The sequence below is a fragment of the Diceros bicornis genome, chromosome X (genome assembly GCF_020826845.1).
Source record: "Diceros bicornis minor isolate mBicDic1 chromosome X, mDicBic1.mat.cur, whole genome shotgun sequence".
NCBI lineage: Eukaryota > Metazoa > Chordata > Mammalia > Perissodactyla > Rhinocerotidae > Diceros > Diceros bicornis.
In genome coordinates, this window is record NC_080781.1 from 106,090,652 (window position 1) to 106,115,814 (window position 25,163).

General features: G+C 34.4%; 1 protein-coding gene across 1 annotated transcript in view; it reads left to right on the forward strand.

Annotated features, from left to right (window-relative positions):
* HTR2C (5-hydroxytryptamine receptor 2C) overlaps positions 1 to 25,163 on the forward strand; it is a 310,470-nt gene that overhangs the window by 6,858 nt on the left and 278,449 nt on the right. Inside the window, exon 2 of the mRNA XM_058536549.1 lies at positions 17,544 to 17,605. The gene's annotated coding sequence lies outside the window, so the exon portion shown is untranslated. The remainder of the gene's footprint in view (positions 1 to 17,543; positions 17,606 to 25,163) is intronic.

Sequence of the window (25,163 nt, forward strand, 5' to 3'; positions counted from 1 at the left end):
TAATCAAAGTCAGAAGACTTGCCCAAGTTAGCAAGTAATTATCCTTCATAAAGAGGTATAAACGATGATGATAATAGCTGTTATATGTTAAAAATTACTATGTACTACACATTTCTAAGAGATTTACATGTATTTGCTTATATAAACCTCACAATTACCATAAGAAGGTACTACTAATATCCACAGTTTGCACATGAGGAAACTGAGGCACTACAAAGAGGTTAAATAATCCGCTCACACTAAATGGCCAAAACCAATCTTGAAGCCAGGCACTTTTGATTCCAGAGACCATGCTGTTAAGCAGTAAACTCTACTGCCTTTGTTTAGGAATTGGCTAATTCTTCTTTCATACTGTAGCCACTAGTCTTTGGATAGAACAGATTTGCACGTGAACATGAGGATATTATTACTGACAGTGTCCATTAATCATTAATATGCTGCTTGGCAAGGTGATAAGATAGGCATGTAACATTTCATCTGGAGATTCAGCTACTAATAAAAAAGTAGAGCAAATGAGAAAGTACCATTAATGCTGAGGGACTGAGGGACAGGAAGCCTGAGTGAAGCTCAGGGGAGTTACAGAGATCATTTCAAGACTGAAATGAAATCAGGGAAATAACACTATTATATAGAGACGATGACTGGAAAGGGTCAAGTGTTACTACAGTGAGTTGGACACATAAGTGTGTGTGGTTTGTCGTATACATGACACCACAACAAAGGCTATTCGAATTTGGTCATTTATACAAAGTTGCCTACTTGAAATTCTAACAGGAAAATTGAAGTTCTGGAAGTCTGAGACTGGAGTGACAAAAGGGTCATTAAAAATCATTTTATCGTTTATCATTAATGATACAAATCAAATGATTTTATCATTAAAAATCGTGTATCAGAGAGGTTTGAAGTGCTGTCTGATCCCATTTGCCGTATATTACCTCTTCATGCTGGCATCAGGAGAAATAATGTGATAACTATGACTCGGAAAATAAGTATTTTAAAAAGCAATTGTCAATTTTTTAGTTTACTGATTTGAGCTCAAGTAGAAAGACTGTATCAGAGTACAATACTTAAACAAAAATTGATGAGGGTTAAAAAGAACATACAAAAATGCTGTGTGTTTAAAGACTTTCTTTAAAGTTGGTTTAAAAAAACCAAAACCAAACCGATTACTTCCATTTATTACTTCCATTTTAATAACACAAAAACTATGATTTGTGATTCAACAGTAATTTATTACTAGAAATACTAGAGTAAGATTGGAGAAGTCCAGTACTGTGGTATAAGGTCCTCCTCCCAAATCTATCTAAATTCTACCTGGTCTTCAAGGTCTACTTCAAGCCCCACCTCTTGCCTAAAGTTTTTGCTGACTAGTCCACATATATGGCAAACTCTTTGCCTGTAGTAGGTAAACAATTAATGTATCTTTATTAATTGTGTTGCCATATATATACATATTTCTATATCTATCTCTCTATCTCTCTATCTCTCTATCTCTCTATCTATCTATCTTCCTAGGAATGTATGTTCCAATGCTTAAAGTAGAGGTGAAAGAAGATAAAGGATGAACTAAAGTATAATTTTTAGCACACTTGCACAATAGCATCTAGCAGAGTAACAGATTTCTCTGACACAATTTCCCTAAACGATTAGAACAATTAAGAAATGATAAATCTTCTTAAAACTAATTTAGCTAAAGCTTAGCCCTATGATATACAGTTTTATTTTTCCATTTCACAGCAAAATATACCATGTTATATATATCACTCATGCGCCACATAATGGTGTTTCGGTCAACAACAGACCATATACATGATAATGGTCCCATAAAATTAGTACCGTATAGCCTAGGTATGTAATAACCTATACCATCTAAGTTTGTGTAAGTACACTCTATGATGTTTGGACAATGACAAAATCACCTAACAATGCATTTCTGAGAACATATCCCTGTCGTTAAGCAACACATGACTGTACGCACATATGTGTGTGTGTATATATATACATATATATGTGAAAGAGAGACAGCGCTACACCCCATTCTATTGGCCACATACATGTCTGCGAAGATATAATCAAAGATTAAGGTCAGTTCTGCATTCTGGCTGTAGAATTCTCTTGTTAGTTAGCCTTTAATTAGTAACCTCAAAGATCTACACTCATTTCATGGTATGGATTGATGGTTCAGAGTGAAGCAGAACTTTTTCTTTTTAAAATAATAATTCCCAAATGCCTTTGCCGCAAATAAATTCGTAAACAAGAGCTTTATTGCCTCATTTTTATAATGCCATAGGAAATCAGAGGTTACTATTAATGAATTGCTTTGAGTGATAAAATCATGAATCTGTTAGTTTTTTTATATTAGATTAGAATAACAGTTAAAATTTATTTAATGCTTTGTGGCTTGTAGATAGATTGTTTTCACATTTTTTTGGTTAGCCACTGACTCCCACAGGGCTAATAGGCCCATATCTTATATTATTAAATGTAACATCAGTCTAAATTCGATTCAGAGAGAAGTTGATGACTTTATTCTTGGTGGAAGTAAAACAAAAAGGATCTGGTATCCCTCCAACAAATATTTTTTTAAAATCAAATTTCAAGAAAGCAGAAATGATCTGGTTTCTCAATAGATTTATTTCTCTAGTCTTTTCATCATGCTTCTATATCTATTTAAAAAAAATTGCTATACAAATGGAAAAGAATTTATGATGTATGGTAGAATTAAAAGCCCCAAAACTATTCATTGATACAACAACTCTTTTTTTCCTCCCTTGGGAAGGTATCTTTTATTAGGTTGGTTACTTCTTTTTTTAAAAATTATTTTTATTGTGGTAAAATAAACATAACATAAAATTTACCATCTTAATCATTTTTAAGTGTACAGTTCAGTAGTATTAAATACATTCACACTGTTGTACAAACATCACGACCATCCATCCCCATAACTCTTTTTATCTTGTAAAACTGAAACTCTATACCTGTTAAACAATAACTCCCCACTCTCCCCTCCCCCCAGCCCCTGGCAGCCACCATTATACTTTCTGTCTGATAAAACGACTTTTGCACTCCAAAAATCTTAAGTTAGAAAGTACAGATTCACTAGTTTGAAGGTTCATTACCCTCCTCTCATTGGATAATGGTCTACCTCAACTTTTCATGCTTCTACTGCAAAACTTCAGCCAATTATCTAAATTTTTGTAAGTAAATTTACAAAATTTACTATGTTTATCTGCCAAATTAGTCAACAATAATGTGAAAGTAAATTAAAAACCTGTAAGAATCAGGGAATTTCAGCAAGTATTTGTGGAGGGACTACCATATGCCCAACACTTTATTGAATGTTAAGAGAGGTGATACACGTATTACACAATACTTCCCTAAAGAAGCTAATAATCCCATTAGACAGAAAAGGCAATTCCATCTGATATGTACCCATACTAAAACATTTCTTAACTATTCCCCTGATAGGACTGTTTTACTGTACCTGTAGTACTCCAGGATTAAGCATAATCCTTTATGTAATACAAGAAGAAGGGAAGAAGAATTCTGTGACCTTCTTACCTTCCTCAAGCATTAGGAGTACTAAAGTGCTAAATAAATAATCAAAGAGAGGCAAATGTACAAAAAAAGAGGCAATTCCATGTAATAATAGAGTTCTGCAATTTATGGTACAGACACATTGATTTCTCTCTTTCCTACCCTCCCATTCAGGATGAATGAAAGAAAAATGGGTGGGTCACTTGCTGTACTTGGGCCTCAGTTTCTACAATTATAAAATGAGAGAGTTGTACTAGGTGATCTGTCTATAAGCGTTTTTCAAAACAACCTCTTTGTTACAAACAAGAATACAGAAACCACTGAGGTCATTACATCCCTAATGTTACAAATCTAGAGACATAAATTATATGAATATATAAAATGGGGAAAAGAATATGGAGAAAACTCTCACAAGTTTTACCACTGAAATGAAAATAGTCAGAATCTAAAAGTTAAAAACTTTGAAAACCTCAGAAGTTAATACGTTGGTATAAAGTAATTTGATTTTTTTTCACTTTGGTTTTGTACTTTACTTTGGGTAAGTACCATTTTCAGAAGAGCAGCCAAATTTGTTCATATCCATAGTGGGTATTCTAAGTCTCTGGATTCAGAGTGAAGTAATAAGATCAACTAAAAGTACATTTATTTCTGTAACGTAATACATAAACTACGTTATGACAACACTTACATTGTTAGGAAGTTTTTAAAAATACTCTACCCTTTCTCCCAAGTTTCTTTACTTTCTCATGATAATTGAAATAACGCTTGTTCTTTCTGCTTTGGAGCCATTCTTGGATCACCTTTCTCCCTCTACTCTCAACTAAATTCATCGATATAGCTTCTGAATTATTTTTACAAAATGCTGCTCAAATGTGTCCCTTTTTTCATTCCCATTATGATTACAGAATCTTAGGGTTCATGCTTGAAATCTCGCTTCAGACAACTCCCCAATTCCATGTTTGAACTCTGCACATCTCCTATTCCCACCAACATGGCACAAAATAATGCTGCCCAACTCCTGGGCAGAGCATATGTATGGTTAATAGCTACCAGATGCCAAAGTTGCTGTGAAATGCCAAGATAAAATAAAAAGACTACAGGATTGTCATGAAGTAATGAGCTCCAGGTAATGGGTGACATTGGGAAATGACTGCAGACAGTCTCATGCTTAAGTCAGAGAAAAATGTACTGTTTTATTAAGGAAGGGGGTGAAGGGAAGATGAAGGGTATTATGCAAACTAAAAGGCCAAGAAACAGTGCTTAAAATTCAAATGTGCTATGATTTGGTATATGCTTTGTGAAAAGACTATTGGCCATATAAAAAAAATCATCTAGGTTGATACCTGTGTGCATAAGAATACTAGAATTTGAATTTCAAATTTGAAAGGAAGTAGACATTATTGTTTTCAATACTTAGCACATTGTATTGCATGTTGTTGCTGTTATTTGTTTTTTTAAATTTCAGGGCCTCCTATGTACCAGTCATGGTGTTTAAAGTTTTATATGCATCATCTCATTTTTTAATTTGAGTCTTTCCTATTGGATTATAAATTCACATAGGACAAAATTATTTATCATTCATGTTTATACCTCCACCCCAACTACCCTCTGCATACATCATTATACATTGTGGGTTCTTTCAATATATATTTGCTGAATTATTAATATATAAAACCACATGAGCAGTGTGGGAAAAGGTTTTTATAGTGCAAATTTAGAGTTAAATGACCTGGTTCTAGTCTTTTCTGAGCCTCTATTTACTCACCTATTAAAAAAGTAAATCAGACTAGATGGTTACTAAGATCGTTTCTTATTTTTTTTTTTACTGAGGAAGATTCACCCTCAGCTAACATCTGTTGCCAATCCTCTTTTTTTGCTTGAGGAAGATTAGCCCTGAGCTAACATCTGTGCCAATCTTCCTCTATTTTGTATGTGAGTCGCCACCACAGCATGGCTGACGAGTGGTGGAGCTCCGCACCTGGGCCACCAAAGTGGAGAGCGCTGAACTTAAGCACTACACCACGGGGCTGGCCCCAGATCATTTCAAATGTTGCAATCTTAAAAAAATTCCAACAGTTTTCCAGTTCTGAAAATCCACGTCAAATAATAATGCTCAGGTAGTTGATTTTTACAGCCCAGAAGATAATGGTCATGACATTGCAACTACATAAGAAATCCTTAAACAAGCTAAAGCCAATCCTCACTTAGAACCCTGATCTTGTCATTTTCCATTCACTCCAGTGCCCTAAATTTGAAATAATTCATTATTTAAAGATTACTGAATGAGTGAAAATGTCTCTTCTTTTTGTCTTTATTACTTAAAGTAAATTTAAGACATCGTTGGTTATAACAAGTTAAACATAATCATTTTTAGGTAGTTTAAATTATACTGTCTGCAGCTACAAAGCCTCTATAAGAGTTCATGAATATCTTGCCCAATATCAATGTTGTCAACGCTTAGTTTATGATTGTGCTTCATGATTAGAAATTGTCTTATTCCTTTAACATATTCTTAAATTTAATTGGATACGTAAGCTATTACTTTATAAAGGGCTTCAGAAGAAAAAGAAATATGTGGACAGATATTCATCTAGAGGCCTTTAATTAGATTTCATATGATCTTTTTTTCCTTATATCAGAACTCTTCTTTTATGAGGAGTATTCAATTCACTGTATTTATGTTTAGAACTCTTGAATCTTTAAGGATGACCTCAGATGGTAGGAAGGAGAAAAGGAAAGGTTGTTTATAGCTTGTTCATGACTTCTCTCTGTGTTCTATCTTGATTTCTAATAACTTCCTCCCTGAAAATAATATCTAGTTCCTTTGTTATCATCTTTACTGAATCTAAAGTTATGCCATTTGTGTTGGTATAAAATAATTTCAAAAGAATTATCTAAACTTTTGTCCTCAGCCAGATTTTAACCTGTGGCACTCAAGCCTACTCTAAATCTAGCGGAGTAATCATGTAAATTTCTATCATCATCACCACTTAAATATTTTTTGAAGCTTAATTACACCTGACATTGTAAAAACATGGCAGAGAACATAGCATTTATTCTTAGAGTCACAAAATGGTCAAGCCAGTACTTAATGATCATTTTTTGTGTGGTGTGATTCCTACCATGAAGGAATTTACATTTTATTTGGTAAGATAAAATATACAGACATGCAACAAAAATTGAGACAGTATATAGTGAAGTGCTAAATGATGTGCCATGTACAAATGAAGAGAGAGAAATAATTAATTTTATTTATTGGAATTTTATTGGAAGAGATAGGAACTGAACTGAAGCCTGAGGATAACTAGGGTTTAAGTTGACACAGATGAAAGAAAACATTCCAAAAGAGTGAGAGATGTTCATGTTTCAGTGTGAGAAAAGAAATTAGGAACTAGTTACTGTGGGTAAGATAGTAGCCTTTGATTCAAATATATTTAAGATAATGGTGAAACATGCATCATCAGATGTTCTTTGGATAGCTGACAATATGATATTGGATCTCTGGAGACAGGTCAAGCCTGGAGGTAAAAGAATTTGGAGCAATCCATACTACTATGGTTTAGCTGAATTTCAAAACTTTCCAAGGGAGATAAAGTTGTAGAGAGAAAAGAGCAGAGGTCCAAACATTAAACATTGATTACTCAAAGCATTGGGGAATATCTAAGGATCACATTTATCTCAGAATCCTCAAAATGAAACTCTCAGTTTTTTTTCCGGACTTTATACATTATTACATTCAATGATTGTTAAGGTTCTGCTCTGTGCAAAACATTTGACTGAGTACTCCAGGGCCTCCCAGAAGAGGAAAAAATATTTAGTTTGGAGACTAGTTGGAGATCCAGTATATGAACTTGACATAAAGGATTTGGCAAAAAAGGGTCATTGTTAAGCTTAGAGAACTTTCAGAGAGTGGAGTAGACAAAAAAAGAGATTGTATGGGGGGCCAGCCCCATGGCCTAGTGGTTACGTTCGGCGTGCCCCACGTCGTCGGCCTGGGTTCAGTTTGGGGTGCCGACCTACACTACTCATTGGCAGCTATGCTGAGGTGGTGACCCACATACAAAATAGAGGAAGACTGACACAGACGTTAAAAGAGATTGTATGGAGTTAAAATACTGATATCAAAACCTCTTTGCCCCAAAGCCCAAGGAAGGAATAGAAATTTGGATAAACTCTCTCAGGTGCCTTTTTCGCTATCACCTAAACATATAGTGACCAAATCTTTTTTGTACTGACTCAGAAATTTTCACATGAACAATATTTTTGTAAAAAAAAAAAAAAAAACTCTATGAGTCTGGAGTTATTCATGCTCAATCCTGTTGCTCTTAAATGACAAAAAATAAATCAGCAAACATGAGTTACACCTTCTGTGTGTCCTGTAATGTATTAGGTTAGTTGAATAATGCAAATGCAAATAGTAAGGTAGGAGTCATGTGAATTATTTGTTCTTAGCAAGCCCTTAGATATCTGAATTATACTTTGGCTTATATTACAAGAAAGTAAATGATGGGGTGTAGAGTAGACTCTCAGATATCAATTGTCTGAAAATCAAGTGGCTGTTAGTTCCCAACACCAAAAGAGTCATTCGTTTTTATTAGATAATTTATGGAGTTTGATATTTTTAGGAATATAGCAAAGTACTTTGTAATTCCTAAATGCGTGGATGACGTTATGAAAGCAACAACACACAAAGTACTAATCATTTTAATAAAGCGATAGAACTCAAGTACACTGATAACATTTGTAATAGATTTAATATTGCTTGTATTTTAAAGATGAATAAATTAAGGCTTAGAGAGGGTCCCTGACTTGTGCCATGTCACACAGCTAATTATTGGCAAAGCTTACAAAGAGAACCCAAATCTCTTAAGTCTGAAATCAAGTTCTTTTCCACCATGGTTCACTGCTTCTTGAAGGCTATTTGGCATATTAAATGAAAGCCTTTAAAATTTTGACTACATCATACTGTCCTTGAGAATCATGTCATGCTTAATAAATTCAGAATGAACAGAACGTGCATTCACATTGTTGGCTTCAATAATTAGAAAGTTAGTACAAGTATGTAAATACTTTCAAGATTATGACTTTTATTCTTACTGACATATAGGTAAAAGATGTGTGTGTGTGATATGATATACATTACACACATATATTCACAACAAGAAAAAAAGAATTGTGAAAAAGACAAATAAGAGCATTTTTTTGAGATTTAAATTAGACGACTGACCAGTTGACAGGCCATGTGCACTTATTTATGTTAACCTTTATTTCTTAATTTGTTAGAGTAACTGAAGTTTGAAACAGCTCAAAGCTGGATGCTTCCTTTCTGTAAATTATGTCTCTTAAAATGTACAAATGCAAGGATGAGTCACTAGCTACGGAATTCCAGCTTTAATCCATGATGTCATTTTTATAAAGAAACAAAACAATGACCTTCATGTGGTTTTGAGGACAATGAATCTGTGAACTATAGAGTATGTGAAGGATGAAATCATAATATGAACAATCAAATGAGTTCAGTGGCATGATCTAAAAGGTAAAAAAATAAAGTACGTTTTGTACAATGAAGTCTGTTTACTTCTGTGATTCTTCCATTATTCACTCGCATCTGCACCTTGCATATATTGGATTGATTTGAAACCAAATTGAAACTTTCACGTATCTCGTAAGCAAATTTTAAATAGTTAACTTTCATTTAGATGTGCACCAGAAGAAACAGTAACCAGAAGGAAAATGCATAGCTCAAGAAAATCTTCAATGTATTTGGTTGAAACAGTGGTTTCAATTTTCAATCTTTTCAATAATAGTGGTTTCAATTTTCTATTCATTCAACCTTTTGTCAGAACTTTTAAAACAATAGTATTACTGAAATTGTTATTTATATTTGCCGTTCCATCTAGTCAATACAGAACAGAATCTCTGAGGTAGGAGGTGGTTCAGGGAAGAAATCATGGGTACTTCTAGTAAAAAGAGGAGAGGAAGGAAAAGGAATTAACAAGTCCTGAGCCCGCACCATATCCTAGTTAGTGCATTTGACAAGGTACATATATCTCATGTAATTCTCACAACCACCATAATAAATAGGAGATGGAGACATAGAGAGGTTAAATCGCATGCCCAAACACGTAGATAATATGGGGTAGAGCCAGAAATCAAACTCAGGTCTGTCTGACTACAAAGGTTGTGTATACGTTTTCCACAGCACCTTGATTAACGGCCTTGAGTTTTAAAATTATGCCAAATACTCAAGCACAAAATCTACTCTTGGTATAAAATTTACTTAGTCACTGACAATGTTCTCAAAGAACTAAATAAATAGAAGACAAGTCAAGAGTCATATAGCAGCTTCTACAAACCAAGAATGTGTGTACTTTCAAAGATCTCAGTTCACTTTTAAAGGTGAAAGAATTATTATTTACTAGTAGAAATAAAGATGGAAAAAGTGTGCAAAATGTTATCTAATAATAGAAATTGGCAAAGAAATAGGAAAATGGAAGAAATGAATCATAATATTTAAAAAAAGACCAGGCATACATTATTTAATTAGAGATCTTCATGATGAAGAGTATTTGGAGTATGTAAAGGTAAAAAAAAATGAACTTGAAAGCTTTTGAAGGTGGTGTTTAAGATTAGATGAAGAGTATTGTTATATTTGCATGGGTTAATATTGTTATCTGTCTACTCTTCACCATATAGTAAGCAAGTCTTCTAAGGGTAGTTTGTTGAATAGTTTAAATAGGTTTTAGAGTCTAAGCTTTCTCATCTTAAAAAATGAGGATAATAATTTGTGCCTTGAAGGATTGCTCCAAGGATATAATGTATAACGTATATGCAGAACCTAGCACATAATAAACTCTCAATAAACAATAGAAGACCAGACAGATTCACCTTAAGTTCCCCCAAATCACATTTACTAGGGGAAAAAAGGCAGTCAAAATAACACAAGGGGCCGGCCCCGTGGCTTAGTGGTTAAGTGAGCGCGCTCCACTGCTGGCCACCCAGGTTCGGATCCCGGGCTCGCACCGACGCGCTGCTTCTCTGGCCATGCTGAGGCCGCGTCCCACATACAGCAACTAGAAGGATGTGCAGCTATGACACACAACTATCTACTGGGGCTTTGGGGGGAAAAAATAAATAAATAAAATCTTTAAAAAAAAAAAAACACAAGAAACATTTTGACTCCATATGCTGTGAAATTCCATTCTGCCTTTATATCTTCATAACATAATTAATGCTTCTATTTTAATCTAATTTCATATATAATAGTCATACATTTTCATAATTTAACAAGTTCAAATCTAAACATGGCATCTGCATTTTAAATGCAAGCACATTAATGTCAAATTTTAAGGCTCCCATTTTATGTCTTTTTATAACTTTAAAATGTTTTCTTCTGGTGTGTAATTTCATATTGATAATATATTTTGTACTGAGTTTTTTCCATGATTTTTACCGTGAAGCTTATCACTTCAAGATGAGTAAATATTAGATAGTTTTTAATAAAAATGAAGCATACCAAACAAACCCACCTGCTATCTAAGAGTATTTTAAGAATCAATTTCCAAATACTGTTCAGAGCAAAAGCCTATGTAGTATTCAGAATCTTTCACTAGTTTTTAACTCAATTCTAAATTCATTAGCTTTAAAATCTTTTTTTTTAACTTAAATTATCAGTTATATATATGCTGGTACAATTTAAACAAAAAGAGAGCTGAGAGAAAGATAATAGCTTGCATAACAAGGTACAGAATCCCCCCAAATAACCTTTAATGAATATCAACTGTGAATAAATCAAATAGTTTTTGCCCATAGTAAAGAGTGTCTGTTACTTGGCCATTTATTGGATGCTTAGAGATGACATTTTCTTCACCAGAGAAGTGACTGGAAAGTATTGTTTAGTGTTAACATTAATGATTAAAAAGAGTCATCTCAAATAGAAGAGTTTGCATCATTCTTATTATACATAAACACTGAATATTTGTAGATTTGAGATAGGGGCCAAATAAAAATTGACCCTTGGAGCCACCCCTGATGGCCTAGTGGTTAAAATTCGGTGCTCACCACTTCGGTGGCCGGGGTTTGCTTCTTGGTGGCAGCACCACACCACCCATCTGTCAGTTGCCATGCTGTGGCGGTGGCTCACATAGAAGAACTAGAACGACTTACAACTACCACATACAACTCTGTACTGGGGCTTTGGTGAGGAAAAAAAGAGAGAGGAAGATGGGCAACAGATGTTACTTCAGGACGAATCTTTCCCTGCAAAAAAAAAAAAACAAAAACAATTGACCTTTGAAAGTATCCTATTCAATTAAAAAAGACTTCATAATGCTTTAGTTGTTTTGCATATTTGTCACAGTTTTAGTTTTTCTTTTTAATGTGCTGCTCCAGCTTCCACATCATTACAAAATGTTGACACATTTAGTTTACACGTGCAGAGCTTCAGCTATTAGGATTATTATTTCTAATTAAAATATGGCCTTTCATGATTCTTAGATGTATAAATGTTTACACTATTATTATGTGAAATTAATATATTCCCCAGTATATCTTTTAACAATACAATCTTTCAAAGTTATTTTAAGATCTCATTTTTCATTTGAAGTAATGGATTCAACCCAAAATCTTTTTTAACAGTTTCATTGAGATACCATTCGCATACAATGCAATTCAATGGTTTTTTGGTATACTCACAGAGTTGTACAACCATCAGCACAATTTAAAACATTTTCATCCTCCCCAAAAGAAACGCTATACAGGTTAGCAGTCACTCCCCACTCCTCTAGCTTCTCCCACAACCCCCCTCCCCCCAACTCGAGGCAACCAAAAATCCTTTCTATCCCTATAGGCTTTCTTATTCTAGGAACCTGCAAACTTTTAACAGTTATCCTTGCTGGGAATGTCAGAGAAGTTGTTTTATATTAAGAGGAGTTGGCAAATAAACAAAAAATTCATGGTTAAAGTCAGGCAATAGGGTCTTGACTTATCTGGCTAAATCTTAAATTGTTTCACACTTCTGAATAAAATAAAATTTTGTATCTGAGCTTCCATCATCCTTTTTGTTACTCAATTTTATTTTAGTACTGTAAAATCAGTAAAAAGGAAGGCGTCCTCACAGTACTGCTGTTCAAAATCAATTGATTAGGAAAACCTAAGTTTCAAACCCAAGAAAGTTAAATTTCTAGCCCATTTCTTTCATTTTTTCCATTCTATCCAATCAACACTTGGCAAACATGACTATCCTTTCCAGAAAGGAGGCATTTAGAATAGAAAACTTTTGTGTATATGCTATTTGCTGTTGAGCGCCATAAGAAGCAGTTGATTCAAGTTTGCCATCCGTTTTTTCTAAATTTCTAATATGGAACACACTTTCTTAAAATTACACCTATTCAGAGGATTTTTATGAAGTAAAACTGCCTCTCATTCTGATTGGGTTTGCACTATTCTTTTACAATAATGGTGTGGCACATAACACATTAGTAGGAACTTTCAACTAGTATACATGTTAGTTGCCAACATCAAAAAGTTTTTTAAAGCACATAAACCTGAATATAGAAACTAGGACCTTCTACCCAAAATATGATATCCATTATTTAATAGACTTCCCATTAAAACAAGCAATCTTATCATATCTAATAAAATATATAAATAGATCCTATTTACATCCCCAAGTACATGTTTTAATCTTTTTTTCTGAAGTACATATGCTTTATGCACACCAGAAATAACTGTTTTTGTTATCTGCATTGTGTTAAATATGAGGATGCAATAGACAATGCATCATTTTCTATCTGCAAGTGTTCTCCAGTGGTTTTGTCTTTTGTAATTGCTCCTTTGGTTTGTCACGTTCTGTCGGACTTCTGATTCATTGTTCCAAGTGTCACCAATAGTCCACTCCATTGCTCTCTTTGACTTCACACAGTAAGTTTAAAAGGCATATCATGTTAGACAAAGATTGAGGTATTAAAGAATCCACGGTAACTTGAAAAGAAAGGTAAGAATATACAAATCAATAAATCAACAGGATAAGGCAAGGGGAAATGTGTGCTTTAAATAGTCTCAATAAAACTCAGTGAAAGGGAGAAAAAAATGTTTTGAACAAAGGATAGAAGAAATAGAAAAAGGGGAAGAGCGTACTGTATAGTTCCATTTATGTGAACTTCTGGAATTGGGAAAAATAATCTATAGTGATAGAAGTAAGAAAATTGTTGCCTGGAGTTGGGGAAAAGGAGGATGGAAATATTCTATGTCTTCATTGGCTTGGCAATTACACAGGTATGTATACCTTCATCACAACTGACCAAACTCTATATTTAAAATATGTACATTTTATTATATGTAAACTATACTTCATTAAAGTAGTTTTTTAAAAGTCAAAGTAGGCAGTAAAGGGTAGCATTGAGTGCCGATGTGGTCATGTTTTAATCTTGAATGCAAGATGACATCCTTCTTTTTAAATATGGAATATCCGGGGCCGGCCTGGTGGCGCAAGCGGTTAAGTGCGCGCGCTCCGCTGCGGCGGCCCGGGGTTCGCTGGTTCGGATCCCGGGCGCGCACCGACGCACTGCTTGGTGAGCCATGCTGTGGCGGCGTCCCATATAAAGTAGAGGAAGATAGGCACAGATGTTAGCCCAGGGCCGTCTTCCTCAGCGAAAAAAGAGGAGGATTGGCGGATGTTAGCTCAGGGCGGATCTCCTCACAAAAAAAAAAAAAAAAAAAAAAAAAAAAATATGGAATATCCATGTTACTCCAAAGAAGTACATTAAGCTTTTTTGCAATGCTAGCATTTACTCCTTCTGCTCAGCATTGAATACTGGCATTTTAATGTTGACTATTAGGCACAGTAAGACACGCATTTCTTTAATAGATTTTCCACTTTAAATGCCTGTTTCTTCCCTATTATTTCAACTGAGGAGAAATAAAGCAGCAAACTTCTCTATTAAATTATTACAGGGTTCTTATGACTTTTAAAGCACAATTTTGAATTGAAACTACTATTTTATAATATCCTTTCTCAGGGTAGGCTGAAAGCAAAACAACAACAATTTTTGTAGGAAAAGTAGGATAAAATTTGTTTTGAACAATCAAAAAATTACCCTTCATGTTACTTTATAAATCAGTTATAAATAGCGTCAGAGGTAATAGGAATGCACATGTGAAACTGAAAAATATTCTACACACTATTTTGTAGGAGGGAAGTACACAGTGTTTGAATTAATATGTAAAGTGAGGCTGTGGTCAGGGGCATCTTTCTTTTCTATCTAGAGTCACTAGCCTGCAAAGGAGAAACATCTATCAAAATAACATGGGAATTTTCAAAATAAACAGTTTGGTAAGATGGATAAAAACTTGAAAAGACAGGCCATTGATAATAAAATATATCTCAGATTTATGTATAAATAGCTGAGAGAAAAAGACTGAGAAAGGAGAGTGTATGATAGATGCACCCATATTAATATAAAGAATGTCATGGTCGTGGGGGACGGGCAAAGCAAGTGGGGCTAAAGAGAGAGACAGAAATTGAGAAAAGATTTAATTTCACCTAGGGTATTCCAGACTTTTTCAAAATTAATTAAAATTTTAGAAATGTACATTAAAATGTTACAAAACATCAGAAAATATGTTTTCAATGGATAGATCTTGAATCAATTTTTTTTAATTCACAGATTTTTTTTTTAGGAAGGAGCAGAAATGCTTTATTATAAGATATATCAATCCGCCCCCCAAGAGGGGGAAAAACTACAATAAATAAATCATTCATGAATAAATGGCATAATCATAGTCGTAGCTCACATTGTTCTGACTGCAGTAGTCAGAGTTAACCACTAGGGGGCTGTAATTCCTTTGGCAGCAGTTCTCTGGCCATAAACGTTTTATTCTCAGCACGGGTATCTGTTCGTTAGATAAAATTAATGGGAGCTACAGCAGGTAGAATGGGTCATTACTGTGTATTGAAATGATTTCATGCTTTACTGCAATGCTATGTATAATTTTGATTGTACAGACTAGTAACTTGGCCACCAGCTTCTTCATAGAGCATGGAGTCTCATCATTGCTCAACGTTTGCTATTAATTTTATACCTCTGCGCCTTGAAACATACTAGATAGAACCAGTTTTACCTCCCTTTTCATGAAGAAATTATTTTTATTTACTATAGGTCCCCTACCATTTTATTAAAATAGAAGTTTAATGTGATCATGTGTTCTCACATATTTATTTCAATAAATCTTTATATTATTTGGAGCTGTAAGAGAGAAAAGAAAACGCTAGTTCAAATGTATAACATTAAATATATTTTCTGAAATTTAGATTAAAATAGCAAAGCTTTTTTCCAAGTTGATTTTCACTAATTTGAAGTCAGAACTATTTTTTATTCACCGTCATAAGGGATGAAAAATATAACAATTTGTTGTTATAGTTCATTGTATCTTGGATGATTAAAGGGGTAGTCACATAAACTATTTAAATTGTGGCTTTAAAATTTATCACATAAATATTTTATACTATGCTTCAAATATGGTAGCTTATATTGATAAGTTTATGAGCTAATAAAATATTTTAATATCTTCAAATAATATGATAATTAACATTTCCTGTGTATTTCTCATAACTCTAATGGTATTTACATCACTCCATTTTACCTACTTGGATGAATGGAAGAATCAGCTTTCCTCTTGGGAAAACTTTTCCTCTACCCTCTTGCGTTTTATGACTGGGGCCTGCAAATTAAACTGACAAAATGAGAGATTAACAGGAAAAAAAGGTTTATTTTATATGCATATCAGAGCCAACAAAGAAAGCAACTGGGGGCCGGCCCCGTGGCTTGGCGGTTGAGTGCGCATGCTCCACTGTTGGCGGCTCGGGTTCGGATCCCGGGCGCGCACCGATGCACCGCTTCTCCGGCCTGCCACGTCCCACATGCAGCAACTAGAAGGATGTGCAGCTATGACGTACAACTATCTACTGGGGGGCTTTGGGGGAAAAAATAAATAAATAAATAAAATTTAAAAAAAGGAAAGCAACTGGCTTGTGAAATGGTTCAAGTTAAATAAAGGCTTATATACCTAATTTAGTAGGGAAAAGGGAGAGGGTGAGGAATGGATTCTATGGGCAAAATAAATAGGTTTCTTTAGGAAAGATAAATGGGTTTTTAGGAGAACACACAGGAGATGTTTGTGATAATGTTTGTTTATACAGGTATGAGTGGTCTTTCTGTTTTCTTCAGAGCCATAAACTCCCCTGGAGAGGGAATTTATGGTAGCGTCATTTCCCAAAAGTTACTGCTTTTAGTCAGATAAGGGAAGCTCGAAGGAAGTTTTTGTTCTACATCTGTTGAATCTCAAAATGTCTTCGAATTAAAGGAATCTTTATACCAACTCTGGGGTTCTGAGTGGGTTCCCACAGCTTTGTATTTTAGGAAAATCTCTGTATTTAAAACTTTTTGGTCATGTTTTGCGTGTTTTGGGAAACTTTTTATGCTTAAAACACGGTAAATATTAACCTTGTTACACCAACTTTATTTGTCCTACTGCAAAAATGTAGCTGGCTAATATTTGTTTTAATTTTGTTTTCAAGTCCCAAAATAAATACTATTGATTGATACTTTTAAAATAATTGATACTAAAATAGTAATTTTTCAAATGTCATTTCCCCTTCCAGCTTCTAGTATCATTTTAATACTTAATGGCAAAATACCATTTAACTACTCCTGGTCTGTAATATTTTATGTGAAATAATGTTTTAACTTAATATTTGACTTAGAACTTTGCTGATTCATTTATAATACTTAAATGATATTTAATTTCCTCTTTGACATTGGCACGCCTGCTATACTGTTTGTTTTTTAATTCATTTTATGTAAATGAGACTCTTTCTTTTGATGTTTATGGACATCAGCCTCATTACTTTTCAGTTATGCTTTATATGTGAATAGTGTAAATAGTTATTCTAAATAGCACCTTACTTGTAGAGTTCTCATTGCATTTTTCTAAATGTTTGCCTTTAGGGTTATCAACCAATATCCACGAGCATCTGTAGGCCAACCATCACCATCCTTCAAAAATAATTGTAAGTATACCCATAAACATGCTTCCGGACTCTTATTTTGCAATAATATTCAGTCATTATATTTAGGCGATTTCTATTATTTTGCTAATGTAGACCTACTTCTGAACTAGTAAAACATTTGCTGTTAATGACTTACCAATTTGAAGAAAAATGTTATTTAATTGGTAAATGACATTTTAATGAAGTATAAAAAAAATTAGCCTATTTTATTAAGAAATAATGTTAGACGACTTTGCTGCAGTGTTTAACCACCACCCTGACTTTATACTAAATAAATATGAAATAAGATAGCATAAATAAGAACAATTAGGTTAGTGAAGACAAAATATGAATGTTCAATTTTCTCCTTCAGAAACGAACTCTTATATCCAAGATTGGGGCATAGGTAATACAGCTATTGTTTTCCTATTATAAATTTTAGAAAGCAAAGCTCTTAAAAATGTTTTTGATGGATAGACCTAAAAATCTCAGATGGAGTAGGAGAGGAGACTGAGAACTTTGTTTCTCAAAAGGGGGTATCAATTTAGTTATAAATGCTGAAAAATACCGATCTAGAGAATGGACCATTCTGCATTCTATAGGCTTCCTGAGCGTGATATTACAAGTTAGGCAAGATGGATCAAAATCAAATCCATTATTCTAAGCTCCAGACTTCTCAGGGAATTCTCAATTAAATTTCTCATGGTTCTCAGAGTCATACACATATATTTAATACTACAAAATGTTTTTAGAATGATAGTGTTGGAGGAAGAACTGATAACATCTTAGAGGTTAACTCACTTTGACAGTAAAATTTTAACAGACCTTTTAAATATAAAATTAATATATACTCATTATATAAAAGAAATTAAATAATACAAAAATAAAGTAGAAAGTGGAAGTCTGTCAGAATTGGAGAGAGGTTAGAGATGGAATAGTGTTGGGAATGTCTGCTGAACACATTATTAACGATCAAACAATGAAAGAAGAAAACAGTTATTGTACATCCAGACAGTTGCCTCAAAATGGCTGCATTAAAATGTACCTGTAGTCAGAATGGCCAACATCAAATTGTCCTGCTTTGTCATCTAACGACTCGTCATTTAAGATGATAACAAAGGTTACATTTCTTTTTTTTAATATATATTGAAAAAGTTCATGATGCTATAGGCAGCTTTCCATAGAGAAAAAAATGAAATTCAAAAGTGTAAAATGTAAAATTTTAAAGAGCCCAGCAGTTGTCCTGAGAGTGCACAGGAAGTCACTCATCATAAGTGTGTGAAGATCCACGTTTGCCGGCAGATGTTTTCACTGTGTTGGTGAAATAGGTTAACATGAACATGCAGGTAAGTTTACGCTTTCAAGCTGCAAACAGTGCTCACACGAGGCCATCTCACATGTATCAATGGCCTCGTAAGCCCTGAGTAATCCCTGCCTGGTAGGAAAGACCAAGATCAGTCTTAGTAGAATGTGACATAAGCCAATTTCATCTTTAGTATCTCCCCTTCAGTGCTGTTCTCTCCTTACCATATTGTCTCCATGATGAGTGCCCCTTGCTCTTCTCCCAGACCTGTGCACCCCCCTTTGTACACACACCTGTTGACACCTTGTTCTTATGCTGCTGTTAATTGGAAAAGATTAGATACACAAATTCATCCTAGGGTAGCAATACCTTACAAGTCCTACTCCATCCAGAGAGAGGCATGTTTTAACATTGAAAAAGGCTCCAACAGTTGAATTCCTTGATGGGCTGAAGGAAAAAATATGTCCCAAATCTTATCACGTCGGTATGGAAGGTTGTTGCCCACTTCACTTCTCCAAGAGGCTGGCTCGTCAGGGCATGTTAATGACATGAAAAATATATGTACAACATACTTAATATAAAAGGTTATAAACTGGTTATTTATGGTAAATAATTTAATGTTATTAAATGTGTTAATTCTCACTGTATATAGAAGAGTACCAAGAGTTTTATTATGATGTGTATCCATCCACAACCTGAAATTCTTCAAGTGTTTGAAATGTGGGTCCCTGATGATTTCTGTGGCTATTTTAAGCTATATAAGATTCAATTGATCTTAAAAAATAATAGTCAGTTGACCTGATTTTTCTCTAGCTAATACCTTCCCTAAAGCCCTACTTATGTTACCCATGCTACTGTGAGATAAATAGATACATGCAAAGACAGAGAGAGAGAGATCTCTCACAAAGTAATAATTTAGGTCATGTATTCAATGTCTCCTGTGAAAAATGATCAGTTGACCAACTGTGCTTCTCCTGAGCTGGATAAGGTTTGTAATATCAGTAAGTATTAAAGGTAAACATTATCCTTTTTCTGTAAAACTATATTTAAAGTTTCTTCACAGAAAGGCCTAATGTAATGAAGAAATGGTGTACATACATTGGCTCTACAACGTCACGACAGGATTTATACTTGTCGCTCTCTTAACACCTATAGTAACAACTTAAGAATTTTTTTTTTTTTTTGTAAGGAAGATCAGCCCTGAGCTAACATCCATGCTAATCCTCCTCTTTTTGCTGAGGAAGACCGGCTCTGAGCTAACATCTATTGCCAATCCTCCTCCTTTTTTTTTTTTCCCCAAAGCCCCAGTAGATAGTTGTATGTCACAGTTGCACATCCTTCTACTTGCTATATGTGGGACGCGGCCTCAGCATGGCTGGAGAAGCGGTCCGTCAGTGCTCGCCCAGGATCCGAACCCCGGGCTGCCAGCAGCGGAGCGCGCGCACTTAACCGCTAAGCCACGGGGCCAGCCTAAGAATTTTATCTTTTATCTTTTTATCTTTTATTATGTGCTTGGTGCTGCTACAAATAAATACAAGTTCACTTAGAAATTTTTTTTCATTATGAGTTCTTTAGTATATAACTGAGTATTATTGCAGATTTCTTTACTCTAGGTTGCTAAATTATTTTAATTAAAACATAAATAGACTATAACAAAAATCAAATATTACCTACATTGATAGACAATTCCATTATCTCACTCTGCAGTGTATTGTATTTATTTGCCTTATTCACAAATATTTTGACTCTTTGGAATTCATAAAATTAAATATATTTTATTGCTCTTCAGCTCTTCATTTGGTTAAATTAAATAATACACAACCAAAACTCATGAAAAGTGTACAGAATTGAGTGTTGAGTAGCAGAATATAGTGTGTCCCGTGCAGAGTATATGCTTTTCATATCACCTACAGGAACTAACACAGTGTCTTGCACATGTGTTTAATAATATATTCAATAATTAGTTCAATAATAACTATTGAACTAATAATGATAAAATAATAGCTCTTCTAGAAGAGAAGTACTCAATCAGGCGTGCTTTTTAGTAAATAAATATATATACAAATTTAAAGCATAGGAAAACCTGAGCCTTTATAAGATAATTCCACATTCTTCAGTTTTTACTTTTGTTAATATTCAAAAAAATTAAGTGATCCTTTATGACTAATTGAACTCAAAAACATGACATTAACCAAGTACTTAAAGAAATGTTTATTGATTTTAATAATCTAATGGAGCCAACTGATAACTTGAATAACTATATACCATACATATTTTTCACTCTGAGTAGCCTGTACCAACATCCAACAAGGCTGACAACAGTTTAGAATGCACACATTCTAAGATATTTCAGTTTTTCAAAATAAGTGAAACTTACTTTATTTTGGAAAGGTAAGTAGCCAAGCCATTTCAAAGTAGAGTTACATGTCCATCAATACTAGATAATAACAGTCAATTTTATATGTATGTTTTCTGGTTTTGAAAATACGCCTTTTGAAAATATGCTTGTACTTTTAAACTATACATTTTCAAAGCATCTATCTCCTTAAATATAAAATATGGGTGTACGTTAAGTAACTGTAACAATTAAATTAACATATGTCGTATAAGAGGATATCATAATCAGAGTTTATGACACAATGTTGATTTTTTATTTCACTCATTTAAATATTTATTATTCTTACCTTCAGTAGGTATTGCTCTAATTTAAAAAATAGCACATATCTTTCAAATAAAATACAGATATTTTAATGATGTGGAAGTTTTTACATGTTGTGTAAAACGAATATTTGCATATTGAATCATGTTTCTATCGCATTTTACTCTTATTTAAAAGTGATGTTTCCCTCACCAAAATTAAACATATGACCCAGACAAGTAATACATTGCATAAGTGAGCTTGTTAACAATTGCTTTTTGAAATATTCCCTCTTTGTACATCTAGGTATGGTTGTGCATTTAGCTTTCTCAAAACTAAGTATCTTTATTTGTACCTTTAGAGATATTAATAAACTAATACTAAACTAATAAAAATATAATAAAATATGAAAATCAAATCATATATTTGTGGTATGTTCCTTGAAAGTATATGTCAATTAAAAAATATATATAATTAGGGGGGCCGGCCCCGTGGCGTAGTGGTTACGTGCGCGCGCTCTGCTGCTGGCAGCCCAGGTTTGCATCCCAGGTGCGCACCAATGCACCGCTTGTGAGGCCATGCTGTGGCGGCGTCCCATATAAAGTGGAGGAAGATAGGCACAGATGTTAGCCCAGGGCCAGTCTTCCTAAGCAAAAAGAGGGGGATTGGCATGGATGTTAGCTCAGGGCTGATCTTCCTCACAAAAATAAATAAATATATATATATAATTAATTGCCACTCCGTTGAGTATTCTCATTGACTTCATAGGATTTTGATTATGTGAGAACATACTCTCAATGTGTTGCAAGTTTCTTAGCATCATTGGTAATGACACAGTCATTTAGAAGGTGGATTGGGCAAGAAACTATCAGTCATCATTGAACATCTTCCTATCCCTTATTCCCATAAGCAAATTCATCACTAACTCCTGTCAGCTTTAGCTCTCAAATATCTTCACTTCATTTCTACCATCATTATACCAGTTTGGCTGGCCGTTATCTCTTGTCTGAGTGCTGGAATAGCCTTCCACACAAGGCTATTTGCCCCACACACAATAGGGACCAGACAACTAATTGCCCCAATCACACATTTGCACTCCCAAATCCATTCTCCCAATTCTTATTGCTCTTTGAATAAATACCAAAATCTTTATCATGGTTTGTAGGAGACAGCCTGATCTGGCCCCTGTCTACCTCTTCAGTATCATATTTGACTCTTTCCCCTCACCTCCCTTATGAATGCTTCAGCTACACTGTCTACTTTCAGTTCCTAGAATGCATCATGCTCTCTCTTCTCTTGTGAATATTTCCTTGCATTTCGCATCTCCTGACACATCACCAGTTAACTCCTATTAAGCCTTCAAAGCACAACCTAAAAGATATTTCATCTGGAAATAGGGAAGCCTTTCTGCCCACTCTAACCCCCCAAGACTAGGTCAGCTTCCTCTGTTATATACCTTCATAGGTAACACTGTGTAACTTTCTATCATATCACTTATTGCAGTTTATAATTATACATTGATGTTTGTGATTAATTGGGGATTGCTATCTTCTCCACTAGATGTGAACTCCATGAGATCAGGAACAGTATTTGCTTTTGCTGAATATTGTATTCTTAGCACCTGGCACAGTGCCTAGCATATGATTCAGTAAATATTCATTGACTGAATAACTGAATGAACAAATAGGTATTATCTATTAAAAAGTCGTTTGTGTAACTTTTTGAGATGGTTAATCTGTGGTTGTCCAATTATAGAGGATGTTTTTCTACCTTGCCCCCCAACCTCACAGTGGTAGCTGTAAATATTACAGCCTGGTGAAAAATGAGAAGCCTCAGTTACTAAGACCTTAACATAGGATTGTAGATATGAGCTATCAACTAACTGTGACAGCAGTAAAAAGTATTGCCATGACTTCAAATGTAGCATTAACTATACAAGCAGCTGACGCTTATAAATGTCGAATACCACATCTGAGTTGTTGAGTGGTCCAACAGGGATTTTGAATAGGTCTCTCTTGCCCTGTTTCATGCACCAAGTGCTTCATATTCAGAAAACAAAATCATACCACTGCTATGCATTATTAAATAAGCAAATTCAAATTTGTGATAAATGAATTAGAGGATAAGCTGCAAAATGGTAAGAATTATTGCTAATGGGGCTTACACTTCACACTAAAAAAGTAGAATATATATATATTGAATGTAGTATGAATATATCATTGAATATATGAATATATGGAATATATATATTGTATATATGTATGAATATAATTGAAATGTGATGTGACTAAATGAATACATTGCTAAGTGATATAATTCTTAGTTCATATTTCTTCCTGGCTAACTAAGCTTTCTTATGGCTGCTTTGATTTCATATTGTACTTTATTTTTATTCTGCTAAATTGCACTTTGCTATTCTGGAGTGACCCAAATTTGTCTTAAATTACATGTATCTGCCATAACTCATACATTTTAATATCCTAGTCATGTTTTTATTTTTTCATCTGTTAAAATATTGACAAACAGTTTTAAGACAGCATGATGAGTGCTAGAGCAATAATTCTCAAACCTTATTGTGGATAGAATCATCTGGGGATCCTGTTAGGCTGCAGATACTAATTGAGTAGGTCTGGGGAGGAGCTGGAGATTCTGCGCTACTAACAAGCTCCCAGGTGATGTTAATGCTGCTGGCCCAGGGGTTACACTTGTAGTAGCAAGGTAATAGGAGGTGGACATATTTTTCCAGGGCCAGATAGTACATGTTTTTGATGTTGTGGACCACATGGTCTCTCAATTACTCAGCTTTGCTGTTGTAGCATGAACAGCCATAGACAACATATAAATGAGCAGGCATATCTGGGTTCCAATAAAACTTGATGAACACTGAAATTCAAATTTCATACAATTTTCACATGGTATGATATATTATTCATCTTTTGATTTTTTTCCAACCATATAAAAATGTAAACACCATTGTTAGCTCGTGGGCCACAAAAAAACAGTTTGTGGTTTGCTGACCACTCTGCTAAAGTATCCATGGATAACTGCCAGAGGCTGGAGGTGTGTGGTGCAAGAGGCTCTGTAGAGAAGATTACAGTTGAGCTAGGACTTAGAGAAGTAAGGCTTTTCTGGGTCGAGAAATGTGAAGTAGTGAAAGATAGCGATATGGGCAAGCAACAGCATTAGTGTTTTCTAAGCTGAACACATAGGAGTGTGGCATGAGAACAAGCCGTTCTGGGTTGAGAAGGCTCAAAGGAAATGGGAATTCCTTACATGCATATTTAAATGGTTTCAAATTTTAATGAGTAGTGGTGTCAGGTGAGCAAGCAGAATGAGAAGTGGAGGATGCTATTAAGTTCCACATTTTGGAATTTCAAGAGAGAAGTGGTCTATTGGGAGGGAGAAAGAGAAGAGAATTGATTGAGGAAACCAGGAAAAAACTACATTTGAAAGACCAGGACTTTCTGCCAGTGACTGCAGACTGTTCTCACATGAAAGCTTTGTAGAAGCATTTATATAAATGATTAGGATATGCAAATTCATTGTTGAAAAGTGAAATGAGTATCATAAAGCCAGGCAGAGCAAGGCAGTCAAGCCATTTGTCCATTATTACAAACTACATAGCAGACAATAGGGGA